The sequence below is a fragment of the Pteropus medius genome, unplaced genomic scaffold (genome assembly GCF_902729225.1).
Source record: "Pteropus medius unplaced genomic scaffold, Ma_sr-lr_union100, whole genome shotgun sequence".
Lineage (NCBI taxonomy): Eukaryota > Metazoa > Chordata > Mammalia > Chiroptera > Pteropodidae > Pteropus > Pteropus medius.
In genome coordinates this window covers 16,523,744-16,537,280 of record NW_024350319.1, presented here as the reverse complement: position 1 = coordinate 16,537,280, position 13,537 = coordinate 16,523,744, and the positions used below count along the sequence as shown (strand labels likewise).

General features: G+C 35.4%; 1 protein-coding gene and 1 pseudogene across 1 annotated transcript in view; one reads left to right on the top strand and one right to left on the bottom strand.

The window, feature by feature from the left end:
• The window catches only part of DDAH1 (dimethylarginine dimethylaminohydrolase 1), a 207,043-nt gene that overhangs the window by 57,350 nt on the left and 136,156 nt on the right, over positions 1-13,537 (top strand). The window lies entirely within an intron of this gene.
• Positions 5,307-5,425, bottom strand: LOC120583498 (uncharacterized; annotated as a pseudogene).

Below are 13,537 nucleotides of genomic sequence, written 5' to 3'. Positions count from 1 at the left end.
AACACAAATATTACTTATTCAGTTGGGCGTGTAAGCCATCTTTCAATCCTTCTAACAATAATTTGAACTTGCAGCTCTTCCTTTATGAATTTTTACAAATCCTTTTGTATATAGAGAAGACAATTCCATCACAGAAATATATTAGGAGTATAGAAATGCCTTTTCCCTCTCCTCTCTTCCATATTTCTCCAGTTGCAGTTTTCATCTACACAGAAAAGGAGCTCTGGTAGCTTCTGCTGAGACTTTTCAGTAGGAAAATGCTTCAAAAAAAAAAAAGCAACAGTTATTTTGAAGACCAACTTTCTAAAATTATATTCAGGTAAGTTAAATTTTAGATGTCATCCCTTATAGCTAAAAGTAAACACATTTGATTTAATCATGTTAATCGAAATGTATTTGCATTCAAGTGTTCTTATATATCAGTACTCGTGGATAGATTTAAATTACATTGACAGAAAACATCCATTTCCTCACAGTTTCAAATACCAAGCAAATTTTAGAATCTGGTCTACAGCATGCTTGTTTTTGAAAAAAAAATGTAATTCAGCCAAGGCTGATCTTGTTTTTCCTTTATTCTTTAAGCCAGAAGCAATTACTTTTCATTTCAAGATTAAGCGGCTGTAACACTGCCATTCGTCGCTGAGGCTCCTGGTTTCAGCATGTCTCCTTGGTTCCCAGCCAGTCCTGGGTGTTCAGGTAGCAGCTGTGGCTGGGAGTGCCTCTCCAGCCCACATTCCTTCGCTATGAATTTTGCGGCCCTGTTTATCTGATGAAGACCTCCCCATAGTGAGTTGCTCATGACATTATCACACAGACCTTAATGAATAATATGGAAAGATACTGAGTACTCTTCTTCCTGGAATGCCAACCAATCTAACTTTCCCAGTCACTTCACTCTGGCTGGTTGCCACAAAGGCCTGGTGCTGAGATCCGATGAGACCTGTCCTGCATAAACCGAATTCTAACAGGATGCCTACAAGTTCTCTCTGAGAGGCTGTCACCCAAGCCTGCTCAGAGAATTTTCCACAATTACATTTGCCCAAACTTGAACTCTCACTTCTCTGCACTGTTTGTTTATTTCAATGTATACTTTTAATCTACAAATGCTATCACCAACTTCAGCACACAAAGACCTCTCTTCCTTTTCTTAAAATTCATGATTTTACTTGGGATAACTTGGGATGACTTTAGAGCATGGCTTTCTCACTACTTCATGGGTCTTCAATTTCCCTTCCCAAATTAGACCATAAATTCCCTGAGAGAAGAGACCTTGAAAATTGATAACATCTTATGCAGCAGATAAAAAAAATTGGACAGAGAGAACTTTGTTGCTCTTAGTAATTCAGAAAATTTTCCTTAACATGTTCAGAAGACTCGAGATCATCTGCTATAATATATGACTTCTCTCTTTTCTCCTGCCTGCCCTCTGCTGGAACTGCTAATGAGCAATAAGATGCCTAAAGCAGAACATTGAACGGGAAAAGTAGGAAAACAAGGGGTTTGTCTGACTGAATAGCAAGCCGAATAACTGATTTTTGAGTCCACAGCCTGGCTTTTTGAAGCATCTCGTTATATGTCTGGGATAACTAGCAGCCTTATCACAGGACGCCTTATTGTTTCAACTGGGATGTTGATTCTCCCTATTGGCATGAGATAGACCTAATGACCTTGATCCTTTTTCTCTTCCTCTGTGCTTGTTTCATCTCCAGATGGCAGCTAGATGAGTCAGGTAGTGCCCCCTCCCAAACACAAACGCCCTCCCTGTTCACCAGCCCCTCAAGCCTTTACCACCGTCATACATAACAGGATTTACAAGAATCTGGCAAGACTGCCAGTTTGGTAATGCAATACAGGAGATAAGTTTGAAACTCTAGATGGGTTTCCTGTTTCGAAGGGATGTGACAGCTGCTGAGGCAGCCCATTTGCCCTTGGAGAGGAGAAGCAAGAGTGTCTGATCACTAGATGACCTCTCCCTCCTGCTGGCTCAGGGGTGGTGTGTGCAGTCTCTGTCCCACTCCGTCCCACTTGGTCAGGTGGCTGGATGTTATAAAAAAGAAGAGGAAAACATGTGTTTTGCTTTTTTTATTATTAAAAGAGGGCATTCTCTGGGGAAGCAGAATCCATTAGCTGAATCCATTTCAGTATCTATGGTTAATTAATTTAGGCAGCTTTAATGCACTTTTATTATGTAGCTTTAAGAGCTGTTCTGGTAACTATCCATCCCATAAATACTAGCACTACTTTATATGTATAATATCCTCTGTGGAGGAGTGAATCTGAATTATTATCCAGATATTAATTTGCACACAATTCTGTCCAGACAATGCAAAAATGCTTCCTCTGTTCGATATATTTCAAAGTGAGAAAAAACTGCTCAGTTATGACACTCAACATTATAAGTTAGTGGATAAGCCAGTCTGGCAGCCTCTCAAAACATAATTTTAAAATTAAGTTTTACTGTGCTATGAACAGAATAATTGATTTCCAGATTTCATTCTGTAAATTAAATACTAGACTTGGAATTACTAGAAGAAATAACACAGCCAATAATTCTTTCTTATAAAACGACAGCGTTTTAATTCATGATATGCATTAGCATTTATTAATGCCTAAGATTTCATCAATCAATTTTCCATTTAAAAAAAGATGTCTCTGGAAACAACAGTGGGGAAATACTGAGTTCCAAAAGCAATGTTGGGAAAGGCAGCAGGTCTAGTGTTCTGGGCACACGTTTAACTAAATTATAGTCAATAACTATGTGGTTCCAAGTACATACACACATTTTTTTGTATGTCCACCTTATGAACAGACGTTCTTGGAACGTCAACGTTTTAAAGAGAAAATATTTAAATTTCTCTATTTAAGAGGTGTGCTGTGTTTGTTCAAAATTACAGCAACCTCTGATATTATTTTAAAATATTTATTTTGCCACGTTGACAGACTTCTACACTACTCTTGGGTTTTAATTTTGTTTACAGTAGTACATTTCAATAGTTGGCTTCGGATTAAATGAATCTTAGTACTTCGTGATGATTTTATTAATTAGTTGCTTTTGAAAAGTATTTTAAGCTAAAAGTTACTTTGAAATAGAAACTCTAAGAATCACTACCACCAGAGAAATGCTCATTTTAAATCATTTATTCATTTCATTCATTCAACAAAATTGTATTTAACACTTATCAGGACTGACTTATCCATATGCAAGGTAAGCACAGAATCTGAAGCCTGCAATATGATGCAAATGGTTTAATTTTTTGAGTCAAAAGAAAAAAAAATGAGATTTTAGGTGAAAGAAAATGTTGAAATATAGAATATTAATAAATTCATCTTTATACCAATATGGTCATTAAAATATAATTTTAATATTTTTATGGAGGAAGAGGTTCCCAGGACTCATGAAAATCACAATGCAACCTATGCCAAATTTTACCTATTCTACAAATAAAAAATGAGTAAGACAATTTCTATGTCCAAAGCACTCACAATCTAATGAAGAAAATGGACATAAAACAGTTCAGAATGTGGTTTCCTTGAAGTTGTTTGATATAGTAATTATAGCCTGAAGAACATAAGAGTTTTACTAAGAACTATTTTTTACATGTAGACCTGATCTATCCTCCTTTCAGTTAAATTTATACAAAAGCAAGGTTTGTACGTGTTTTAATAGTACATAAACAGCATGATTATATGTTTGTTCATTTCAAACACCACTGATATTGTTATCCAGATCTGTACGTAAAAGTGTCCATATTTTATAAGCACACTTCATCAACAGGGCCACAAAGGAAATGGCAGGCTGTAAGTATTAATGGTCCAATGAGGAAAATGAGAAATGAGGTTTGATTCTTCCAAGCTTAGCAAAGCTTACTTATGTCCTTCTGAGTTTTACTGAGGCTTCAGAAATGAAACAGAATCTTGGCTGCTCTTTCTGTCTTCATAAAATTTCTCATTTATATGAGATTTGCATTTATTTTTTTCAACAACTGTTTCTAATGCCATAACTGGGCTAGTCAGAATGTTCTTCATAACCTAAATCTTCCTTGTTAATAGTTGGGCCCACTGCCATACAACTTGGTTGTCAATTGGAGAATGATTTTTGATCATTTTCTGTTTTTAGAGCAACTTCACCTACATTATCTTACTACTCGCAAAGAACCACTTTGAATAAGTAAGGCATCATAGGACACTGGAAAGAGCACAGGCTCAGAGACTCAGACCAATTTGGATATGAGCCAGAATTCTGTCACTCAAACTGTATGACCTTGGTCAATTCATTTAACCTCGTCGCATTCCAGCTTCCTCGTCTATAAAAAGGGGATCGTTATGCATGCTACTAAGTTGCTGTAGGACCTAAAATAATGTACATTAAACTTTAGTTCAGTACCTGGAATATAGTAGATGCTAAATACATAGATGCTATTATTATTTGTCATGTTTTACAAATTAGAAAACTGAAATACAAACATATTAAATGACTTTGGACAGGGTCAAGGGACTAGAGCACCCAGTTTTTACTGGAAAATCGCAGCCTTACTTTTGATCAAACCTTATTGAGAATGAGGTTGTAGGACAAAATGGAAGTGCAGAAGCAAAAGGTACAGAGAAAGCGCTGACAAAGAAGCAACCAGGTAATCAATATATATTTATTGAGCACCTTGTAAGTATAGGTCTTGTGTGCATAGCTGGGCCACTTTTGGTTGCAAATGACAGAATCCCAACTTGCCCACACACAAAGGAAAATTTGTTGGCTTCTATAACCCAAACACAGGATGTAGGGATCTGGTCCGGGGGATGTCTGGGTTCAGTGGCAGGAACACTTTTAGGGCTCATGCTCTCTATTTCTGACTACTGTTTTTGCTTCCCTTTGCAGATGGCTTTCTCTATGCCATTGGGAGCAAGGCTCCTAACAACCCTGGGTTCTCATCTCATCCCAGCAGCAATTCGACTAGCAAAGAAAGAGGATTTCTTCCTCTTTGGCTCTAGCCTGGAAACAATCTCGAGTTACTTGCTTTGGATCAACTTAAGTCACAAATTTCTCCCCAAACCAACCACCAAGACAGGAAGACAGGGTAACATGATAGGTCCATTCGAGAACACATGTCTATCCTTGTCATTAGGATGTGTTTGTTTGTTTTGTTTTGTTTTGTTTTGTTTTCCCACAGAGAGAGGTGTATTGTATATGTAGTAAATTTTATCTTCTTCTTCTTCTTTTTTTTTTTTTTTTAGGTGAGGCAACCCTTGGTTGACCTCACAGATTGCAAGGATCTTGTCAGCTTACAATCCTTTATTTTTTAATTTATTTTTTATGCCTACAGCACCTCGTCTTCCTAGGTGGTCTCCTATCCAAATACTAACCAGGCCCGACCCTGCTTAGCTTCCAAGATCAGATGGGATCAGGCTTGTTCAGGGTGGTATGACCCTGACAAAATTTATCTTCTATAAGATGTAATAAAAAAATTAATATGTTAATGGTACAGTTTGTTTAAAGAGCCAAAAGACTAGAATCTCAGGATGTCTGGCTGAGGTACCATAGGGCCCAAATGGACATGCCACGTGGATTTTCAGCCAAGAAGGAAAGCCATTGTACTTTTTGTTTGCCAATATGTTAGCTCATAGAATACAAACTTAAATTTATTTTTTAATATGCATACCTTTAAAGGAGAAAGTTATAAACACTTGAGTACTATCAGAAAAAGCAGAACTCTCTAAAGAGGGTGATTGGAGACTGGACCACAGACTGACATCCTTGTTGTTTGAAAAACTGCAGGGTGTCTTGTCCTGTGGGAGTGTATTATTCTAACAACTCGCTTAATGCGTTTTCCTTCCTGTGGAGTGAGCTGGGGATGGGAGCTCATAGCAGACTTATAAATTGAATTATATAGCAAATGATCTTCTCTTAAAGTCTTTGCTGGGATTATTTAAAACTTCAAGTTTGAAGTTTGCTCTTGGTTCTAGTACTTCAGTGTCCACTTACCATTACATTAGTGGGAGGACCATTGTATTGTATTAGAGATTTGGAGAGCTTGTGACTAGGTGAAGAGTCACTGTTTTGACATTTTGTGTCAACATCATTATTTCCCCACTCATTTCACATTTCTCCTGCCATTTGGGCCCTCAACTCAATGTTACCTTGATTACTTTCAGGTCTTTAGTCATACATCTGTCTAAACTATTTTTACCTTAAAATGTTTATGTCTTTTCAACAACTCACTTTTTCTTCTTTCTGACTCAAAATTAGAAATATCCTCACTCTTTTCCAGCACTAAATTCTTCCCTCTTTCTCCTCCTTAGGAAATTAACTTCATCCATTACTTTATCTTCTATTTGCATCTTTAATTATCTCTTTCTACTGCATCTTTCTCCACTTATCTATCTACGAGACTATTTCCTTGAGATATCATAAAAAGATATCTTATGTGGAAGTACTCTGTTACTCTAAAGTGGAATATAAACATGGAATAGCATTGTTAAAGAGCCAAAAAGAATTTTGATTTTACTTTCTCATTATTCAGCTCACTACTTAATATTTTAAAATCTTACCTCTGTCTCCTGATGTATGGTTTTGGGGGTCCATATCATTACTTTTTTTTCTTGAATGTGACACAATTGACTCAATTGACTTTGCCTTCCTCTTTTGGTTTCCATAACCTCACTACTTTGGTTCACCTTTTCTCTCTCTGACCACTCTTCTCTCTCCTTTAATGCTCATCTTTTTCCTTCTGCCTCTGACTGTGAGTGGACAAAACATTTGAACTTTATGCATAGAGATCACTATATTTTCTTCTACATAAATACTCTCCTTAGAACCAAAATATACACTAATGTATTTAGAATGGCTTGCATAACATGCCTAATAATTAATAGTCAGGGATAAAATGACCATTTATAAGGAATGACATGAAAAAAATACATTTTGTAGCTCTATGTTTTACTACTATAATTTACACCTTCAAATATAGTCAGTATCTTCATATTAAGACATTTCAACCATATTTAATTTAGAAAGCTGAACTTTTAAGTATATAATGATGTGCTAATGAATGTACACTAAACATATTGCTTGAGTTTTGTACATTTCCAGCAATCATCTGAATATAATTCAAGCTTATGTGTAACCTCATCAGAAATATCACCTTCGAATCTAAGACTCATGTCTTCTTACATTATTGCTACAGATCCTATTAACAAAAGTAATTAAGCACAGCTTCAGTTTTCTGTTTCAACATTAAAGATGTATGATGTAACAATAGCACACGTGCAGCTCTAAAAAGAATAGAGAAGCTCCTTACATGTTCATATGGGAAGATTTTTGTTGTGGTCCCTTGCCCCAACCAATATCTTGAAACCCTAACCCCCAATGTGATAGTATTTGGAAATGTGGCCTTTGGGAGGTAATTCGAGTTAGATGAAGTCATGAAGGTGATGCCCTCACAGAGAGATTACTATTCTCTCTCTGCCAAGTGAGGGCACAGAGGGAAGGTGACTATCTGCAAGCCTGGAAGAGAGCTCCCATCAGAAACCCAACATGCTGGCACCCTGATCTCGAATTTCCAGTCTTGAGAACAGTGAAAAGTTAATTTCTGTTGTTTAAGCCACCAGTCTATGGGATTATGGAATTAGCCAGAGCTGACTAATACAATCTCCAAGATTTATTTTTAGCTGGGGTGAAAAGGATGCTAAAATAATGTACTCTTGGGGTGAAAAAAAGAAGAGAAAGTAATCTATGCTTGTACTGGCTACTATATATATAAATGTGTATATATATATATATATATATATATATACACACATTTAAATCCTGGGAATTAAGTGAGAAACTAATAATATTGGCTACTTGTTTTGAGGGGGATAGAAACGGCAGACAGAAGAAAGGAGTAGAAATGAGATATTGCTAAATATCTTTTTTTTTTGCTTTTTGGTGCTTGAACTATCTGAATGTGCTACCACTTCAAGAAACTAAATAAATAACCTTCATTTTAAAAAATAACTAAAACATTTTACTTGGAAAACAAGACTATATTGAAATAATTGATTTTATTGAAAGAAGACTGCTGGTCAGCAGAATAATTATAGCATCAGCTAACATTTGATGCAGGCACAATTTGAAGATGAAAGAATATGTGAGGTTGTATTAAATTATTTTCTCAGTCAGTTCTTTAATAATCCCCATGACAATGTAGACAGTTCTTATTGTCTACTGTCCTCTCCTTAGATCTGCATTGGTTACTGCCAGCAAAGCTGAAGTATTCCATATGACATGCATTTGATTGAAAGATGATGGCCATGGGTTCACAAGTATTCTCTCAGTAATGTGGATATGGCCTCTGACAGTCAAGCCTTCTCCTTCACTTTCCCTCAGTTGATGGTCCAATATTTAAGGACAGCAACTACTGAGAAAAAAGCCTACTCATTTATCCAAAAGTCAACACCTCCTCTGAGGAAAAAAACGTAACTTTTCTCACAACTTCTTTGGCCAGATAAACATCCAATTGTTTTAGGAAAATTATACTACTCCAGAGTGTTGTCTTTAAATGTAATTCTGATCATTCTATTTCTGTTTAACGTCTATTAAAGATTTCTTCTCTATTGGTCATCTGACTTCTGCCTATCTCTCTACTCTCATCTACTCATTTTGAGCAGTTTTGCCATGACCAAAAAGTGCCTTTCTCTCTGTCACCATGCCTCCTTAAATGCCATTTCTATTGCCTGGACCACCCTATTATTTATTCCTTCTGATAAAGCTCCCCTCAATGGAGGTGAATGTTTTTCCTGACATCACCCTATATTTATTGAACACCATAGATTCTCTATGCGCTTGTTCCTTTCCACCAGATTCTAGATGTTCAGAGGCCATAGCATATTAATTTTGCATCCCCAATGCTAACATCTGGTAGTAACTTGGTGGTTGAATGAATGAATAAATATACAATTTGGCTGAAATGTTAAAGATAAAAATATCATAATACCTTATAAGAAAATCTTAACCAATGCTTAGGGAAAATTCTTTGTAGAAGGATTCTAACTTTCTGCATTGTGAGTTATTCAACTCTGGCTGACTTGTAAGAGTTGAATTCTGTCAGGATAATTCTGCAGGAGCCTTTTGATTTTTTGGAAAGTTTTCAATTTTGTAGACTTTTTGTGTGTGTGGTTTGAAAACCCTGCTGGACATCTCCATACTAAGGCACCTTTTTTGAGGATCTTCTCTGTTTAAGAGCATTTTATTTCTAACATTTTAGAGTATAGATGATGGTTTTCAATTCAATGGACTTTCATCCTTATCTCCAGGAAACCACATTTCTTATGCTTTGTGGTAAAGTTACATATCTATAGAAATCACCCTGTGGAATGAGCCTTTGGCTAGGACTTCAGATCTACATTTGCTTGCCGGAGAGCAGTGACAGCAACGTAATCTCTATCACTTTGTAGTTAGATATCTCTCTCGTGTGTCTTTCTCAAATATGTCCTTTTAAAATGTTGTGAAATATGCAGAAAACAAATCATTACTATTTGCTAGCTGACAGAATTCACTTTCCAAATGAAAGGGGCTGATTTTGGAAGGTTTCGGCTGTGTCAATAAAGGCTCTAGTGAGACAGATTTTAGAATTAAGCCCATTATCTTTTGTTAATTCAGTTTACCCTGAACAAATTAGATAAAATAAATGCTTGAACTCCAACTATTAGACATACTTGTATAAACATGGCCTCATAAGAATTCATTTTCAGAGTTTATTGACTTTAATTGTCCTACTGATGCTGTTGAAGTATGTATCCACTGATATGTCTAATGTGTTAGTATTCATTTTCTATAGTGTCTTGAGATCTAATGTATAGCATGATGACTGTAGTTAATAATACTGCATTGTACACTGGAAATTTGCTAAGAAAGTAGATTTCAGCTACTCTTGCCACACACACACACACACACACACACACACACACAAAAGGTAAATATGTTAGGAAATGGATATGTTAATTAGCTCAACTATGATAATAATCATTCACTATGTATATGGTTATCAAAATATCATGTTGTACTCATTAAATATATACAAATGTTATTAAAAAAATTTGTAATAGAGTGAATGCAGAAGGGGCTGTGAGAATGCAGCTGTCCACCATTTTGCAAGAATGTAAAATAATACCACTCAGTACATGTTTTTTTAATTGAGATATTATGGGGTATTTTTCATAAAAATATATTATTTGTGTTCACCTTAAAAAATCTAAACATTTTTTATAGTAATGAGCACTGTCACAAGCCTGAGTTTAATATACATTTGAGCACAACCCTGACACTTTTCTCAATATAAATAGCACATTTGCTAATAATGACATGTGGCTGAAAGCAAAACTTAAATCCAACAGAATTTGCTGGACCTTAGTTCTGATGCCATTTCTTGCAAGGTTGGAGATAAAAATAATAGGAGGCCTGGAATATTTCTCCCACCCCAGAACTTTATTTTGCAGTCACTAAATCTGCAAAATTTCTGGCTTTTCCCTTCAGGCAAGAGTGTCTTAATTAAATAATTTATTAAGCCCTTTTAAAAACCAGCGGTTCTCTGTGGGTTGCTTCTATAATTGCTTCTTCACTCATCAACTAAAGGTCTACCTAAGCTAACTATCTTGTTCGTTCTCAACATAATGTTTTACATATTTAATTCATGCAATCGTTTACTCTGTAGCTTATGTGTCTCTATTTGGTGTCATCATCTGTTCAAAACTGTATGGTCCCAGAAGACAAGACCCACGTATCTTTAATTTATTTTCTATGCAGCCTACACAATATTAGCTGATATTAAACAGTTAGTAATAAAGACAGGAATCTATAGTAAGCTGATAAAATGTGAATTTAACATAAAAAAAAAACCCCTTATTGAAGCTCTGGTTTGTTATTCACAGCACACAGTAGCCTGTATCAGTTGCTAAGAAGAGTTTAGTATTACGTGAAAGCAGTGATAAAAATATTCAAAATAGCCAACTCCCAGTGACTCATAGGTACATGTGTCCTTAAGTTGCTCACCTGCTTTTGCCCTAGGGCCATGTTTCTGCTTTTATGACTCCAGCCAGAGGCTGCAAAGGCATACAGGAGGTCAAATCAAACAGTTTTCTAATAACTGGTAGTTCTGGTAATAAGGATACTGGAGAAGCTGGTAATGATTACTAAATCATCATTGAGGGATTTTTGTGGGATTTAAATCTTGATGGTCAATTTGCATTAACAAATCAACATTCATTGAATGCGTGGTTTGTAGAACCATGGAGAAATTCCTTTTCTGTCAAAAGCTCAGTATGGTATACCTGACTGTATCCACAGGAGAAAATTAAATGCTTTATCTTGATGGACTAGCAGAACTTGGAGGAGCCAGCCTTAAAGCATTTTTCTAGAACTGAAGATTTTGATCGTTGTTCTAGGCCTCCCGTCTGTCAGCCTTGTCAGCAGGAAAACCTTCAAGGTTGATTTCAAATGAATCGTCCTGGGTGTTTTCCCCCTAAAACCACTTATCTATCACTTCACGAAAATTGCTACTGATCCTCAGTGATATGCAATAGTAGTTCAGACATTGCATGCTATCCGTTATACCACAGAAGTTGAAAAAATAAAAAAAAACACATTATATATAATATATAATAAATAAACAAATAAAATTTCTCCTAAACTAGCTACATATCAATAAACTCAGCAGTTTTATAGTTAATGTTTGAAACCACAGCCTTTTGATTGCTTAGCTGCCAGTATTTCAAGAGAAATTAGTAAATGTTTGGCTTACAGACAACCATTAAAAAGTACTGAGAAATGTATTTTGCCAACTCTAGTAATATTACTTCTACTAATAAGACCCACATATTTCTTGATGTTTTTACAATATTTGTAAATTGTGTTTATAATAACATTTCTTTCTCCTTTAAAACAACCCCAGACCTCTTAAGCATTTGTGTCTTCAAGACAGAATTAGAGCATTTTCACTCCTGGAGTACATATCTATGATCAAATACTATCACAAACTGTAACATGAATCACAATCAGTTTTATGATTCCTAAACTTAGAGCAAATGTTAGCCTTAATAAGCTAGGAGCTGAGAAACAGGTAACGGATGACACCTTGCACAGGCTCTGGTACTGAGTCTCCTCATTTCTCATCCAGGTCCATAATCCTTTATCTGCAATTCGGAAATCCAAAGGGTTTCAGAAAGCAAGACTTTTAGGCAACAAATTTTATGGCCTAAACTGATGATAAGCCTTGTAATCCCTATTCTAATAAAAAAATTGGGAACTAAATTAATATTCCCATTTCACTAAATGGGAATATTAATATGTTGGATTAGGGGGTGCTGCCCCAGATCCACTGAGGTGTTATGTAAACACATATACTCACCATATTACCTTTCTAAAATCCAAAAATGTCTGAAGTTTGAAACACACATGGAAGCAAAATTCGGATAGGGAATTGTGAACTGTGTCTTTTCTTATAATACTAAAGATTTTTACAAAAATTGTTGGGGGCAATAGCATACTCAATCTTTCATTATTTATATGGGTGGCTAGTTATTCTCATAATACCTTGTACAACCTCTATTATAACATTTGCCACAATATACTAATAATTTGTTTTCAATCTAGTATCTTCTGGATTAAACTGACGACTCTTCCAAAGAGAAATTATCTTTAAAAAATAATTTTTATTGTTTATTTTCTGATTAAAATTCAAGTATATGTTTCTTGAAAAACATTTGGAAAGTATATAAAAGTTTCAGTGAAATAAAAATCACATATAATCCCATTTCTTAAAGATAACCAAAGTTACTATTTTATTTTAGTCTTTTTTCCTATGCATGATTTTAAAATAGAACTAGTATTATGCTAAAGCACTAATTTCTTTTTCTAGTTTAACTGATATAATTGACATACTACACTGTATAAGTTTATGATGTACAGCATAGTGACTTGGCATGCGTACGTATTGAGAAATGATTACCACAATAAGTTTAGTTAACATCCATAATGGATGGAAGCATGATTTTTATTTATTTATTTATTTATTTATGGTGACATTGGTTAACAAAATCCAATAAGTTTCAGCTGTACACTTTAACAGTAAGACATATATATATTTACACTGTATGTTCGCTTTGCATAGTTAGATTTCTTTCTGTCACCACATATTTGACCCCCTTTACCCTGTCTACCTTCCTCCTCCTTCCCCACTCCCTACCCTCTGATAACTACTAGTCCATTGTCCATGTCCCTGAGTCACAGTTTGTTTGTACTGTTCATTTGTTGCTTTTAGGTTTCTATCTCACATATAAGTGATATCATGTGATTTTCAACTTTTTCTGTCTGGCTTATTCCACTTGGCATGATTATCTCGAGGTCCATCCATGTTATCGCAAATGGCAGGATTTCATCTCTTCTATGGTTGAGGAATATCCCATCGTATATATGTACCACAGCTTCTTTAGTCAATCATCTATCGTAGGACACTTCGGTTGGGAAGCATGATTTTTAAAAGCATTATTTTTAGTGGCTGAAGAGTGTCCC